This window comes from Canis lupus, chromosome 2, assembly GCF_048164855.1.
Source record: "Canis lupus baileyi chromosome 2, mCanLup2.hap1, whole genome shotgun sequence".
Classification (NCBI taxonomy): Eukaryota; Metazoa; Chordata; class Mammalia; order Carnivora; family Canidae; genus Canis; species Canis lupus.
In genome coordinates this window covers 67,675,869-67,689,857 of record NC_132839.1, presented here as the reverse complement: position 1 = coordinate 67,689,857, position 13,989 = coordinate 67,675,869, and the positions used below count along the sequence as shown (strand labels likewise).

The following is a 13,989-nucleotide window of genomic DNA, read 5'->3' as shown; positions in this document are numbered from 1 at the left end:
TCATCAAGTTTCCTCAGAAAACATCCTCCAACATTGACCAAGGAGGTGGGCACCTGATCCAAGCTAGGTTACTCAGACTCTTATGGGAATTGAAACTTGAGCAGAACCTTACAAGGAAGGCAGGCACTGGAATTTGAACATTTAGCATCTGTGTCTGGAACATGTGCTCATTAGCTTTTGCAATCACATCTAGACTCCATCTCCACTATGCTTTCAGCATGGAGAGCAATTCCAGGCAAAACAGGTGCTCAACAATATTTGTGGAATGAACAAATGAAGAATGCTCTGAGGGTCCTTGGTTCGCATATTGCATGAAGCTTGAATAGTCAAATCTTCCTTTGACTCTGAGGTCCTAAAATACTTCTATTAAATTAGAAAGAATCAATTTTGCCTGTTTCCATCCAGAGTACCCAAAGTGATGCAAACAGATGCCATTGACTCTGCTTATTGACAGTGCATTTCTTTTTAATAAAAAAGGAGATGTGGGTATGCCTATATTTGCTACTTGTTAGCAGTTTGCACCACATCTCTTTGTCATGTTTACCTTTATTTGTCCATTTCAGTTGAATTTTCCATAATTGTATTTTATCATACATGAATATTGCATACTTGATAATCTCAGGGCATCAAAGTCAACATAAAATACTTAAAATAAAAAGCCTAAAAAAAAAAAAAAGCTTGCTGATTCCCTACTGGTGCTAGTATGGAAGTATGGTGGTCTTCTTAACTTTTTTCAATGTAAGATCACAGGGATCTGTCAACATAGACATTTGAACTTGCCACTTCTACCCTACAAGTAGAGTTGGAAATCAAACTAAACCAAACCAAGTCAGAGTGCTGGTATACCATAAAACGGTTTCATTCACCATCTGATGAACAATCAAGCACTTATTCTAAATATGGAATCTGCATTAGGGCTTAGCCTGGAGAAGGTAGGGGGAATAGGAAGCAGCAGAGTGATTGAAGTGACAGCAGATAGGGCTGCAGAATCAGGAAGCTGAGTCTACTTTGAGAAAGGATTCTTAAGAAGTTATCTTGAGAAGAATCTTTTTTTCTAAGGTTTTATTTCTTCATTCATGAAAGACACACAGAGAGGCAGAGACATATGCAGAGGGAGAAGCAGGCTCCCTGCAGAAAGCCTGATGAGGGACTCAAACCCGGGACTCCGAGATTATACCCCAAGCCAAAGGCAGATGCACAACCACTGAGCCACCCAGGTCCCTCTTAAGAAGAATCTTAAAGTCACTTGGTCTTTAGAAGGTGGATGACAAGTTGCTGAAAATTCTGGTAATGATCAGCACTAGACAGACTGGATGCCTCAATATCTTAAAAAATATACATTCATAATTTATTCATGTTGTGACCTCTTCCTGAAATGGCTTTCTTCATACTCTCTCCCTCTCTTGGTCTTTTAGGGTCCAGCAAAACAATTATTTTGGGGGTTCTCTCTTCTCTGATTTCTGAGAAGATATACTTCCCCATGCAGGGCAACAGACAAGAGTTTTGGGTTCAGACACCCATGCTCTGAAGCTTTACCAGATATAGACATATTATTTAACTTTCCCAAGCTTCAGTTTCCTGAGCTGAGGATGATATTGATGATGATGATGATGATGATGATGATGATAATAATAATGCCTTCTTCAAAAGACGTGAACAGAAATTTCACAGAGGAAGACATAGACATGGCCAACAAACACGTGAGAAAATGCTCCACATCACTGGCCATCAGGGAAATACAAATCAAAACCACAATGAGATACCACCTCACACCAGTGAGAATGGGGAAAATTAACAAAGCAGGAAACCACAAATGTTGGAGAGGATGTGGAGAAAGGGGGACTGTTGGTGGGAATGTGAACCGGTGCAGCCACTCTGGAAAACTGTGTGGAGGTTCCTCAAAGAGTTAAAAATAGACCTGCCCTACGACCCAGCAATTGCACTCCTGGGGATTTACCCCAAAGATACTGATGCAATGAAACGCCGGGACACCTGCACCGTGATGTTTCTAGCAGCAATGTCCACGACAGCCAAATTGTGGAAGGAGCCTCGGTGTCCATCGAAAGATGAATGGATAAAGAAGCTGTGGTCTATGTATACAATGGAATATTACTCAGCCATTAGAAACGACAAATACACACCATTTGCTTCGACGTGGATGGAACTGGAGGGTATTATGCTGAGTGAAGTAAGTCAATCGGAGAAGGACAAACATTATATGGTCTCATTCATTTGGGGAATATAAATAATAGTGAAAGGGGATAAAGGGGAAAGGAGAAAAAATGAGTGGGAAATATCAGAAAGGGAGACAGAACATGAAAGACTCCTAACTCTGGGAAATGAACTAGGGGTGGTGGAAGGGGAGGTGGGCGGGGGGTGGGGATGACTGGGTGACAGGTACTGAGATGGGCACTTGACGGGATGAGCACTGGGTGTTATTCTATATGTTGGCAAATTGAACACCAATAAAAAATAAATTTATAAAAATAAAAAAAAAATAATGCCTTCTTGGGTGTATGTGAGAGTCAGAGACAATATGTCTAGGAGCTGCCCCATCTTGAAAGAGTGACATTGATAACTCCTTCATGTCAGTACTGTGGTGCAAGGTCATCTTGTTCCTTAAGTGTCTTTAAATGGCATCATATCAATGGCAGTCATTGACACCTACGTCTGTGAAACTGACCTGTCTTCTCCATTTCTATTCTCTACCTAAAGTCACTGCTGTAGCTAAAACTATGTATAGCTTAATTTTCCAAGTTCCTGAAAGGCAGTGACTAAGTTTTATAGCTATTATACAAAGGTACCCAATGAATGAATGCCAATTAAAAGAAAAAATAAAGAGAAGACCATTTTAAAACTGTTTTAGCTCTCCTGTGTTTATAGTTTTTAGGCTTTAGAAAGTAAATTGGGGCTGATTTTCATAATTTTTAATTTTGCTTTTATAGAACATGCCCAAGAGGTTCTTTTCTGTGACATTTAATTAAAAATATATGCACAAACAGCACCTCATTTGATCTCTTTGATTTCCCCACAAGGTGGACATTAATGGCATATTCTGATTATAGCTAGTGAATCTCAGTTTCAAGAGGTGAAGTGACTACCTAAAGCAACAGAGCATGGACAGTGGGAAATAGGTGCTCCAGCCTATGTCTATGCCCCCACCTCCTCCCATGCTGGGCTGACTCCACTGAGAATATCCTATTTGATAACAGATGTGAAAATCCTTCACAGACTCCAGAGCAGAATATGAATGTAGAGGATTATTGCTATTATTTCTGGGGCAAGCGAGTTATAACCTCTTGTGGAATCATCTATCAACCAGGAAATCCTGTTGCTGTTCACTGAATTGTACCCTTGTGACCCAAAAGATAATGTATTTCCCAGTGTACTTAACTTAATACTATGGGCTGACCTGTACCTTGAACTGAGCTGGGTGAGTAATATTTAAATGCAGAATCTGACAGCTTATTACCCCAGGCAGCTCACTTCCCCCTGCGGCAAGCTGCCAAGCCAGGGAGGGAATAGTGGACTGTGGGGATGAATAAGATTAGGGTTGGATGGTATTCCTCCAGAACTAACCCATAGCTTAGATTTATTTTTGATGACGTGATGAAAGGAATAACTTTGTTCATTTTGATTATCTAGAGTACCCCTTGGGCCACCTCCCATAGTCACCCTTGGATTGCCAATTCTAGCTGCCCTCATGTTGGGTCAGAACCATTCCATGATTTAAAAACCCAGTAGGTGGACCATCTGACTGGAGTTTGATACTGTGGTTCAACAGGCTGCTGGATCCTCCCATGTCCACAAAAACGAAAATGTTTGCTGGACACTTATGCAGTAGGAAGGATAGGATGGGGTGTTTCTGCCTTAATCTCTTAATACTGGGCTGAAAACACAATTGAATCATTAAATTAAAAGTATGTTTGAAATAGAAGGGAGCTTAGACATCAGAACAAAACCTCTAATTTTATAGACAATGGAATGGAGACTCAAAAGGGAAAAGCAATTTTCCAAGAAGCTTGATGCCTAAATTCATCAAATTTAGATGTATGTCTCCTTTAAATCAGTAAGATGAGATATTATTTATCCCTAGTCACCCACCTTTTTTTGCTTTCATGTGTTATTAGCAACTGAGAGTGACATCTGTCCAAGTGAAGAATGACCCAAATGGACAGTGTTTGGAGAGTCATCTCCCTTCTGTATTGTAATAACAGTCAGTCAGGCAGCAAACAGGCAGGAGCAGCTCCACTCTGCACCTGATGCAGAGTTTGGAATTGTGAAAGGAACATGCAATGCTCTCAGTGTGGTGACATAATAATGCTAACACAGTGGGTAGCCAGCTGAAGAACTGTGGCATAAAGGCCTTCTAAATAACCTTATATGGTGGATTTGTATGTAATTTGGCCATCAAGTTTGGGCCTTTGCTCTTTATGTCATTCAAGGTTGACACAAAACAAACAAAAAATGCTCCTAGAGTCTCTGGATGTTTGGAATGAGTTTGAGGACACTTATTAATCACAGGCCCTCCTCTGTGGGTTCTGAACCAGTTGAAAAATAACCCAGGAGCGAGATAATGATTAAAAAGTCAGCTTTATTGCAGTTAAAACTTGAATTGGACAATAGAACTTGACTCAAGTGTCTGAAATGAACTAAACTACCCTGGAAGGCCTGGAGAATTTATGTCCCAGGAGGCAAGATATAGGAAATGGAGCAGGTATAACCAAGATGGAGATGTAACTACATAGAGTTAAGGAGTAGAAAAGAGAGAGGGGAGGGATGCAGGAAGGCCCACTACTTAACTGTCTAGTGAGAGAAGATTCACTTCCTGGTGAGAAGTGGAGAAAAAAGAATGAAGAAGATGACCCTCCTTATTTTAAAGACCAAGGAAGGATCATGCAGAGGGAAAAACATTCTCCTGTACCTTCCAGAAATAGGGGGCAAGACAAGGAAAGTTGCAGACGTATGAAGCCACTGAGGAGGTGGTGGGATCCCTGATGCAGAGATGAGGAGAGGACATAGATCTCTTGGGGTTTTTCTTTGTTTTTTAATTTTTTAAAAGATTTTATTTATTTATTCATGAGACACACAGAGAGAGAGAGAGAGAGAGAGAGAGAGAGAGATAGGCAAAGACACAGGTAGAGGGAGAAGCAGGATCCATGCAGGGAGCTTGATGCAGAACTCGATCCCAGGACTCCAGAATCATGCCCTGGGTCGAAGGCAGGAGCTAAACTGCTGAGCCACCCAGGGATCCCAGTGTTTTTAAATTTTATTTTAAATTGTGACAAAATATATATATAGCCTGAAATTTTCTATGCTAACCATTTTTCAAGTGTACAGTTCACTAGTGTATATTTCTATTGTTGTGTAGCCAATGTCTGGAACTTTTTCATTTTGCAAAACTAAAATTCTAAAAAGAACCCCACTAACTCCTTATTGCTTCCTTTACCCAGTCCCTGACAACCACAACTCTATTGCCTGTCTCTATGACGTTGACTACTCTAGGGACTTCATGTAAGTAGAGTCATATTTTTTTTTTTGTAATTAGCTTATTTTTAACTTAGCATAATGTCCTCAAATTTTATTCATGTTGTAGCCTGTGTCAGAATTCATTTTTTGAAGGCTGAATCATATTTTATTTTATGTATATGCCACATTTGGTTTATCCATCCATCCATAGATAGATGTTCACTTGTGTTACTTTCACCTTTTCTTTCTTGTGAATAATGCTGCTATGAACACGGGTGTACAACTCACTCTTTGAGACCTTGCTTTCAGTTCTTTTGGATATATACCCAGAAGCAGAAATGCTGGGTCAAGTTCTCAGTTTTGACAAAGGAAAGTGAGGTGCTGTGAAGAAGATTAAACAGAGGTTGGAGACCAGAAATTTACAGGTATGAGGGGGAAGGATGTCTTCTGGGTCTGGCAGGATTAAAGAGCTGCCTTCTAAGGGGCTGAAAGACAGTGCTAATGTTTGAAGGGCCACAAGGAAAAGTTACAGAGGAGGAAGTGTGGTTCTTGTTCTCCAGTAACCTCTGGAGGCCACAGAAAGAGCTGAAGCTTTGGGTGGGAGTGCAAGAGAGGATTCGTCTCTGTCTTCATATAGAAAGGAACACAAATGTGAAGAGGAATCAATCGGTAGCTAGGAGTGCATTTTGTTCTTAATTCTTTTACTTAATGGAGTATATGTTTGCTTATTAGTGAGAGGTAGGGATTAAAATTTATAAGATCTTTTGTTTAACTCAATGAGAGGAGGGGCTAAGTCATATATTGCTCACTTGGAAAATCAGAGTTTATCACACACGTATTAGAAGTAAAGAATTACTGTCCTAAACCCCATCTGTAACAGAGTGAAAGTGAGCTAAAGAGAAATTGTGGACAGGGCTGCCCACACACCCCTATTCTAATTCTATGCTGCAAAAAGGCCAATAATAGTGCCCACCATTTGTTTAGCTCAGTAGTTCTCAAATGAGGCCATTTTTAGTTGTCACAACTGAGAGGAGAGATGCTACTGGCAGCTAGTAGATAGAGACTGGGCATGCTGCTAGTACACAGGTCAGCCCCCGATGAGGAAGTTTCCAACCCCAAAATGTCAATAGTGCTGAGGTTGAGAAATGGGATTTGTTATATCTCCTTCTCAAGATAAAGTCTAATTTCCTCCTCACAAATACATGCTAAGACATCTAGTCTTGTCTTATTTGATTGATTAGAATGTGAGATGAGGCAAGTCTGAATAGCTTAAAGCACTGCCCAGAGAGAGTTAGTAGTACCAAGATCAGGTGTCCTAACTCCTAGGACCATTTCCCTTTGTTCACACCATGAAGGGTCAGATAAGCAGTCACTGAGATTGAAGGTACAAATACCAATGAGGAAGCTGAAAGAAGGGAATAAGCCTTTGTTCAGTGCCAGCTGTGCCCAGCAAGTATGGAGCTGCCAGGTTTAGCTGCATTTGTAACCCTTATCCATTACTAGCTGTGTACTGTAGCTCGGGGTGTCACACTTCAGAAAATTAAACAGCTTCTACAAGGTCACATTCAAACCTAGGTATATGCTAAATCTGGCTCTTGCCTCTAAAACTCACTACTTTTTTATTAGAATATGTGGGATTACAAAATAATTAGTTCAAAAGCTTCAGTAATAAGGCAATAATATCTAGACACTCCAGATTCTATTCATCCACTCAAAAGAATTTTTTTAACAAGCTAGTATGTCACAGTGCACTAGGGTTGGAGAGCTGCTGGCTCTCTGACACACTCTCGGGTTTCTTAACAGGGCAGTGTGTGTCTGAGAGCTCAAATGCTGCTGCCTGTTCTCCAAATATACTGTTGATGTGTGTATGCATGCATGTGTGCATGTGAAAACAGATCCCTCATATTTTGATGACTGAATGCCATTTGTTTCATTTGATTATGTGTCTGCAACCTGTTTATCCCAGGCTTTTTGACCTAAGTCCTTGAGGATGGACAGGGGACAAGTCCGAGTCACATGCCTTATAAGATGGCAGTCACATGCCTCACTAGATAAAGCCTGTGTGTCAGCATCTGTTCTCTGAGGCTGAGTGCTTTCCTTTAGGGGACAGGGTTTCATCATGTGGATTCCGCAGTCAGACTTGCCTGGGTTCAAATCCCATTTCTACTTATTACCGTATGGATCTGAGTAAGAGGCTAATGTCTCTGTGTCTTGGCTTCATCACCTTTAATGTAAAGATGCTCAGAGTGGACAATACCAGAGAGCAGCTGGGAAATCTAAATGAAGTAATGTTAGGAGGAACAGAATTCTTTCTGCTCCAGAGTAAGGTGCCTTGACCTCCTGGGACCTGAGATGGGCATGGAGGGGAGATTTCATTAGACAGTGCCAGAACCAATAGGGGCGGTAGTGCTCCCAGCAGCCACTGCATTCTCTGGCCCAATGGGGCAAGGGGCTGATGGAGCCAGATTTTTAAAAATATTTTATTTATTTATTCATAGAGACAGAGAGAGAGAGAAGCAGGCGCTCCACTCAGGGAGCCCAACGCAGGACTCGATCCCGGGTCTCCAGGATCACACCCCGGGCTGCAGGCGGCGCTAAACCGCTGAGCCACCTGGGCTGCCCAGATTTTAAGTGTGAGAGGCAAGAACAAATTGTCCATGGAAGCCCTCAGGACAGCAGAGGTGTTGCATTGGGAGACTCTTAGACACCCACTCGGGACTGCCAGGTGAGCAGGGGACACGCTTTTAGTTAAGTCTTGTCTTTCATCATGTGAGTAAGCCAGAAAAGCAGTGGTGTCTGTCTCGACCCTTAGGGAGGCAAAACTACAGGACACAAAGATAAGTTATGGCTGAGTAAAAACTAACCATAGCAATTTAGGACAGACCCAATGTCATAAATTGACCTGAGACTGTTTCAGAAGCTGTGCAATAACAGTGGTAGGAAATGTGCCCAAAGACTGATGGGTAACAGCTTCAAATCTCAGTTTCATCGCTTACAAGTGGCATATTTGGAGAGTCACATGATTTCTCTGAGCCTCAGTTTCTCCATTGGCAAAATAGAGAAAATACTATTTCATGTAGTGGCTGTGGATCTTACATAAATCAAGTCTACAGAAGCACTTTGCAAACTGTCAAGCTCTGCACAGGTTTGAGAGGCTGTTATATTATTTCCAACTAGTTGGTGCTACAGTGGATTTTAGTTGGTGAGAAGAAATTCTTCTAGTTCATCTTCTACGTGGTAGGATCTTTGAACCTCATGTTCTCACTCATCAAACACCTTAAAATATGGAGACACCGAGAGTGGCAGAAACAGAAAAATCTATCATGTAATTCAAAGCATTCTTCGTTTCATTGGAAAGGGGGTGGAGAATATTTCTTTTGTTGAGCTTGCTTAATTCAAGAGGGAGAAAGAGACTTGCAAATGAGAAATGCAAATCTAAGAAGATATCCAGCAACGTGCTTGGCTTTAATAAGACCTCAAATAAGAAAATCTCCACTCCCCTCTCCTCTACACATTCACACACACAACATTATTAGGATCCAGGTTTCAGTTAAATGTCACTGTGTTAGAGATCCATCTCAAACCTATTCTATCCTACCCTACTCTACCCTGCCATATCCTACCCTCCCCTACCCTGCCATACTCTACTCTGTGTTACTGTATCCTATACTACCTTACCATATCCTATCCTATCCTATCCTATCCTATCCTATCCTATCCTACCTTTCCTACCATATCCTACCTTATCCATCTCTATCTTATCCTATCCTACGCTACCTTACCCTGCCCTATCTTACTCTACCCTATCCTACTGTATCCTACTCTAACTTATCCTATTTCATCTCTTTATTTATTTCCTTCATCATTGAAATTATCTTATTTCTTGATTTATGTTTGGTTGATTAACATATTATTTTCTTAAAACAACATATTATTTTCTTGTGATAATCTCCATAAGGGAAAGTTTTATTCTCCTCAATAATGCCTAGCTCAGTGGCTCATGATGGGAACTTAATAAATATTTCTTGAAGGAGTGAATGAATTCTCAAATTTCAGAAGTGTTGGTGGCCAGAGACAAGGGTAATAGGACCACTGTTTACAAGAAGTGGAAGCTGGGGCAGAGATGGGGCAGCAGAGGCAGGAAGTATTGGAATAGCCTGCACAGGAGGGATGGCTATTCTGGTTTGCTGGGACAAGGAGTCTGTGGTGGTGGTGTTGGGGGGCAGGTAGCAGCAGGCCTCTGCATGGCAGGCAGCAGATACGCTGGCCCAGGACTCCCAGTGGTACCACTGCGAGCCTCCAGTATGCATAGAGGCCAAGAGCACTGAGAGCTCTAGCATGGAGAGCAAGCATTGATGTCTGAGGTGGGTGGAGGGTTGCAGAGAGAGGTGGAAAGAGGTGGAGGGAGGCTGGAGGCTGTTCAAAGACCAAACTAAGAGGAAATGACAAATGACCCTTTCATTGATCTTTTTCTAGACTGGTGGCCTGGAAAACAACTCTCATTCAGAGTTTAAAAAAGGCTTAAAACACAAATGTGAGTCTTGCCCCCAAAGTCTCTTAAAATATCTAATATTTTAAATATATTTTTGTGTTTATGAATTAGGCACTGGGATAAACATCTTACCCACATTAACTTGGCTAATGCTCCCAACAGCTGCTTCCTCTCATGTTCCCATTTGACAAATGGCAAAATTGGGGTTCAAAGAGCTGACTTGACCTGCCCAGGCTAATAAGTGGTGGAGCTGGCACTGGAGACCAGGCAGTCTGACTCCAGATTTGGTGCTTTTAAGCCTATCTTTGAAAATTGCATATAAATTGTCTAGCTTTGATTGATGACAACTTTTTAGAACCATATGAAAATATCAGACTTCTTCATGGTTCTGTCTTGAGCCCATTTTTATTATTCTCACATGACACAGCTTGCAGAGGATGACCTCAGTCACTCCCTTTGAATCGGCCCCACACATGTGATTTTGAGCTTCAGATTTCTGCATCCAGCTAGGTGCCACCATCTTCTCCTGACTGTCCTGTAGACACTGCCACTCAGCCTGTCTGTAACTGCATTCATCACTGCCTCCTCAAACCTTCTTTCTCTCATATATTTCCTGTCCTAGTTAAATGACATGCTCCTCCAGCCAGCTTCCCAGTGAGGAATCTGAAAATTAATTTTCAACATGTCCCTTCCTTCCCACATCGTAAAATGTCCTCCTTATGCTCCTCCAATATATTGAGTGCATTCCGAATGATGTTGCCTTAGGTTATTATTGACTATTATAGATGTTTTTTAGCTTGTCTTTTTATCTCTGATATTTCCCTTCACAGATCCACCATACTTAAACTTACTAGAGTATTTTAAAATTAATACTAAAATACAAACCAGCTCCTAATATGCTTCTGTCATCAATTCCTACTCAATTCCTAGAGCCTACTAGCTCTTGGCAGATATTTTTCTGTTTCATAGTTTTGAAAAATATACCTATGTATCTTGTCTCTTCTCTCCTCTTCATCTTTCCTTATTCCTTCTGTGAATTTTCTTTAGCATCTTCTTTATGCCAGGCTCTGAAACTAACAAGAGAACATTTATAATCTAAACAATACTTTCATATAAGTTGTATCATTTATTTCTCATGACACTGTTGACAGGCAGGTAGACTTAACTCTATCTTACAAATGGGGAATATGGGCTTGGTCAAGTGCATCGCCCAAACTCACAGAACCGGGGAGTGCCATGACTCCTCCTGGGTCCTTGGCTTTCAAGTCCTGTTATTGTCCTGCTCTCCAGCACTGCTCTTTGAAGGCTGGTGCCTCTGCTACTTTGCGCTCCTTTGTAGCATTCCAAGTCCTCATAATATATTGTCAATGCACAGAGATCTTTGATTCTATGAAATCAGGACAATGGTGTTCAATCAAATGCTGGTGGGGGGCAGAAGAACACAGTGTATAGAGAAGACTCTACTAGTTGCAGACATTCAGTATGTTCTGGGAATGAGTCAGTCTATATTTCTCAATGAGAGAAGGGCTTCCATTGTCCTGGCTACTTAGCTAAGTGGAGGGCAGTGAACAGAGCTTCTCCTGGGGCTATTGGTGACTTTGTCTCACTAGACTGTGAATACCACAAATACCATTTTTCTTTGTGTCTCCAGTACCCAACACAGATATGGTCTCTCAATAAATAGTTGTCTATTATATGGATCAATGCTTAGGAATTTAGAGATGCAAGGGCTGCACTGAGTGAGCATCTTTCCAGACTGAAGTCTCCCAAATGACAGCCCCCCCCGTGCAGTAGATGCACACAATAGATCTATGTAACAAGTTGCACATGTTTTGTGACATTTGAATCATATTTATGTTCTCATTTATTATTTATTTGTTCTTTATTATTCATTTACTATTATTACCATCCCTGATTTTACAGGTGAAGAAATTGAAGCTTAACGGGATCAACATCTGTGCTCTGGCTTAGGAATTAGTGTCAAAGATGAACTTGGACATAAATACTCAGATCCCAGGTTCTTGGGTATGTGGTCAGCCCTTCCTGCCTCCATATCTAAGGCTATTTCTGCTTCTGGAGCCAAACAACCAAGCTGTAAGGAGACTGCGGATGAGGAGGTAACCAAGTGCCTGCAGCCAGTCGTGAGGTGAATGCAAGAAGCCTGGTAGGGAAAACTTTAGTAGAGCTGCCAGGAGAGAAGGAGGGAGAGAAAGAGAGGGGGAAATTAGAAGAATCTCCTGAGAGCTGAGCTGAAGAGGACGGCAGTGCCCAGGACAGGAGAAGCCAGACCGATTTCTCTCTGAACCGAGCTGAGAACACTCACCATACATTTCAAGTCCACATTTCAGAAGGAAAAGATATAATACCCTCCTAAATCTGTTCTCTCTTCCTTTCCAAAACGAAGGTCAGCAGGGGAGAGAAGTAGCATCTGAGATGCTAATGAAAGAAAACCCAGATGACTGCAGAAGCAATTTAAAGATTTGCCCGGATTTGTTTCGGCCCCCGTGGCTGTGCCTTCTACTTGCAATTCCTCCTCAGTGGTCTGGATGGGGAGATAAATACATTTTTTAAAAGTCCAACATTCAGGCACTTTTGAAACTAGGGAAAGCGGAACCTGGGAGGCTTAAAATATTAATCATGTATCCAGGCTTGCCAGAGAAAAGAGGATGGCGTTCTGCAGGTGTAATGCAGAGAGAAAATCCCCTCCAGGAACGAGTGATAGGGAAGGTGGATTTCACCCATGTGTGCACCAGACACAGATGGAAAGTTGATTTATACTTAATGCAGACCTAGATTCAAAGGCCCCCTCCTTAAAGGGATAGCAGCAGGCTAGAGGCATCCCTTTAGGACACTCTGAGACCTCATTAGACTATCATTAAACAGCCAACAAGGCTCTGCTCTGGCAATAGGCTGAGTCCAGAGACACAGATGAAAGGCTTTAGGAATGTTGGATTACAAACCAAAGCATGAGCATCCAGAGGTAGCAGTTTAATGGCAGGATTCCTATGTTCCTGCTCAGAGCCCAGGAGAGAAAATCATCAGAGCACATGGGTTGTGATTTCACTCCTATCTCTTCAGAGCTCTGTAGTGGCTCAAGGAGGGCAACTTGCTGGGAGTTCTTCGTCTTATCCAGGAATCTCTGAGCTTATCCACTGTTCATCCCCAGGGCTCCTTCAACAAGCCGGATTTATTTCCTGTGCTCATCTTGGTTTTCTTATCACAGGCCCCAGAGACTCACTTTCTTTCTGATCTTCCAAATGGCCACCACCATGCACCAGTTTGTTTTCCAGATCAGCTAAATCGGCTCCCTGCTTTTGTGCTGCTAAGGATGAGAGTCCACAGGATCTTTTTTGAATTAAAGATTTTAATGTCTCTTCCTACAAGGAAAAGTTATAGACATAATGAGACTCCCAACAGTAGGGAAGTAACTAAAGTCCTAGAATTTTAGACTTCTTAAGAGTTTAGTTTTTGATCTTTGGACCCTGTCTTGATTCTGGGGTGTTTCTGGCAGTCCCCAGGATGTGACACTGTTTATCTTGCCTAAGTTGTACGAAATCCTCTACCACTTTTTCACTCCTGAAACTCGCCCCATATTCTTAAAGCAAAATAAGCAGCTCACTGTTCCTTGACCTTGCCCACAGCCTGTTTCAAACTTCTATGCCTGTATTTGCTTTAAACGTCTTTGTTTGAAACCCAGCTTCTTCTTTTGAAGAAGCTTCCCGTTCTTTCCTCCCATTTTCCCATCTATATGGAAGAATCCGTAAGTACCTGTCATGAGTAAGCTCAAAGCATGTGCTTACCCTCCACCAGAGGACAATTACATTACTCAGGACTGGGACTTTAATTAACAGAACCTAACATGATGTCTGGTACACCATACGTTCCTCCTTTTAAAGAGTAAATGGATATCCTCTAAGACTGATGAATCACTGACCTCTACCTCTAAAATCAATAATACATATGTTAGTTAAGTCAATTTAAATAAAATTTAAAAAAATATATATATATTCAAAAAAGTAAATGGATTG

At 41.6% G+C, this 13,989-nt stretch overlaps 3 long non-coding RNA genes across 4 annotated transcripts in view; 2 read left to right on the top strand and 1 right to left on the bottom strand.

Moving 5' to 3' along the window:
- LOC140610418 (uncharacterized) overlaps window positions 1–4,256 on the bottom strand; it is a 44,235-nt gene extending 39,979 nt beyond the window's left edge. The window contains exon 1 of the long non-coding RNA XR_012012077.1: window positions 4,105–4,256. This is a non-coding gene — a long non-coding RNA (uncharacterized lncRNA). The remainder of the gene's footprint in view (window positions 1–4,104) is intronic.
- Window positions 1–13,989, top strand: part of LOC140621092 (uncharacterized) — a 419,551-nt gene that overhangs the window by 293,471 nt on the left and 112,091 nt on the right. The window lies entirely within an intron of this gene.
- On the top strand, window positions 4,626–12,107 carry LOC140610411 (uncharacterized). Of its 2 annotated transcripts, XR_012012074.1 has the most exons (6): window positions 4,626–4,717; window positions 5,454–5,514; window positions 5,779–5,894; window positions 7,968–8,194; window positions 9,946–10,003; window positions 11,885–12,107. It is a non-coding gene; the product is annotated as an uncharacterized lncRNA (long non-coding RNA). The 2 variants fall into 2 exon arrangements; XR_012012075.1 differs by lacking the exon at window positions 5,779–5,894.